This window comes from Chelon labrosus (assembly GCF_963514085.1).
Source record: "Chelon labrosus genome assembly, chromosome: 13".
In the NCBI taxonomy this organism is placed as follows: Eukaryota; Metazoa; Chordata; class Actinopteri; order Mugiliformes; family Mugilidae; genus Chelon; species Chelon labrosus.
Genome location: NC_140346.1, coordinates 17,300,722 through 17,303,450, shown reverse-complemented (window position 1 = coordinate 17,303,450; position 2,729 = coordinate 17,300,722).

Here is a 2,729-nt window from a genome sequence, read left to right as displayed (position 1 = left end):
CTTGAGAGCGTTGTGTTGTCTTTCTTGCTTTCTTGTATAGGATGCGACGCCACGACACAAACGCACGGAAGTATCGCTGCTTACGTGTAGGAAAATATCAGAAAATACACTGTAGAACTGTAGAGTACACGCACTATGAAAAATGGGAATCGCTAGTAATTTAGTTTACATACTCAAGAGTTAAAGGTTTTCAAAAATATCACATTTGTTCCAGTACACGCTGTGATTTCTTGGCTTTCGGGCCTAACATCAAGTTCCAAAAATGGTGTGTTTCCCATAATAGACCATAATAATATGGTCTTTCATTAGACCCGCTATGTCTGAGGGAAAAAAATCCCCCTCCAGCAAATGAATGTGCAAAAAATAATTCCGCACAGTGACGCTCAAACATTTAAGTAAATTAACAAGGAACAAAACACATTTTTCTCCAGATGTTTCACAGTAAAACTTCTGACACCTACTCTCAAAATCAGAATTAATTCAGCCCATAATGAGTAAACTAATCTTGATTTGTAACAGTGACTGTGTCCCTTTTAAACGTGAGTTACATTTATAACTTAAAGTAATAAATAAGAGCAATTAGTTTTAGATGCACAATAAAATCCTCACTTTAATGCTATAACTCCACTACCAGATATAAAAATATAGCTTTTATCTTTCAGCCTACACATATGCAAACTATACACTGATCAGCCACAACATTAAAACCAATTGATACGAGAAGTAAAGAACATTGAACATCTTGCGACAATGCAGTGTTCTGCTGGGAAACTTCTAGACCTGGCATTCATGTGGATGTTAATAAGACATGTACCACCCACTTAGACCAGACCAGACCAGGCACCCCCACCCCATAGCATTGACAATCCTTGATGGCATCCCAGCAGGATGCACCCTGACACAGAAACACACACAAAAACGGTTTAGGAACAACTTAAAAAAAAACATGAAAAACAGCACAAGGTGTTGACCTGTCCTCCAAATTCACTAGATCTCAAACTGATCAAGTATCTGTGGGATGCACTGGAACAAGCCCGATCCACAGAGGCCCCTCCCCTCAAACCACAGGATCCAAAGGCCCTCAGAAGGCCCATGCCCATGCATTGGTGAGTCAGAACTGTTTTGGAGACACAAGGGAGACCGACACAATATCAGGAAGGTGGTCATAATGTTATGCTTGATCTTGGCTGCAGCTTACGTTTGTCAGCACACTATGACAAATTTCTCTGTATATTTTACCTGTGGATATCGTGAGACCAAATCTGCTTAAATAAAAACAAAGCACGTTCTTCTCTACATGATAGTTAATTATTCAATATATAACTACAGTTCTTTGTAGTTCTTTAACACTTCATCCACTTTGGATGTCTGTGCCCTGGAATTAAAGGTAAGAATCTGCACATTAAGCCCGTATTCATTACATAACTGTAACTTGAATGTGTTTTGATAAACAGCTAATATCACAGAAAGATGTGCCCAAACATAACCGAATGAGAAACGTTGCCCCCATGCGGTGAAAAGCGGTAAAGATTATTTGCAGCTTCCGAGTTATTGAGGTGACTTGTCATTATCACCTTTCAGCAGTTGTCTTTTGGGTTTAATGAAATGGAAACTGTGAAACGGCTTCGTAGAGATAAGACGGACATAAATGCTCTGAGCAGAAGATAAACTAGAGATAATGAACTGAATGTGGTGAGTTTGTGGCCCTGAATAGAAAACCACAATTTTCATCTGCTTTCTTTCAGTGACTCACTGCTGATCACCGTAGTAAACAAGCGTACTTTGACTCTCACCGCACCCTTCTCTGGCCACAGAAGTTCTCAGTTTTACTGAAAACCTTCCATCAAATTTGCATGGAAATAACTCTGGGATAGGTGTGGTCCTTTTCTGTGAAAGGTGTGTCTGCAAAAAAATGCAAAGAGAGAGAAGCTGCTAGGAAAAGTAAGACAAGAAATATTGCTTTAAAGGGGGACAGAAAGTGGCTAATGAAGCTGGAGGGAGGATGAGGCAGCAATGGGAGGAGCTGCCCCCTTAGGCAGTGAAAGAGGATCTGTGCTGGCCTCGGCTAAGGGAGGGAGCAAAGACAAATAACCCTAAACCAAGGAAGAGAGCGAGAAAGAGGAAAGGGAGGAGGGAGAAGCTTGGGAGCAAGGAGTCAAAGGGCGGATCTTTGTGAGAGTCTATAGGCTGCAGAGCGTGTCAGTCATTTCACTTCCTCCTCGGCTGTGCCAATATTACAGAAGAGAGAGCAGGAGGGAGGGAGGGGAGAGGGAGAGGGAGGTACCCTCCGACAGTGCGCTCTCTTTCTCTCTCTGTGCTTTTTCACAAAAAACACTGAGCTGGGCTTGAAACTGAAACAGGGCAAGACTCGTAAAAGGAGTGCAGTCTGTTGCTCTCCTTCATTCTCACAGTTTCCTGTTTAAGGAGGCCATTTTGTAACTCAGCCTGGAGAGGAGCACAACAAAGTTTGGCATTGTTTTTGTTTTCTTTTCCTCCCAGGGCCGGCGACGTTCATAACCAAGTTTGGACTTTCTCCTCTGCAGAGCAACGCCTGTGGACAAAAGAGGTGAAGGAGGGAAGAAGGTGGAGGTGGACAGGCAGCACTGTGTGTCTTACTTGTCTGACTTTGGTTGTGCTTGCCATGCATGGACTATAAAATAAGTCTGACGGCGCGAGACAGAGAGAGAGAGGAGAAAAAAACACTTCTTCCTGGATTAGGATTTCTTCCT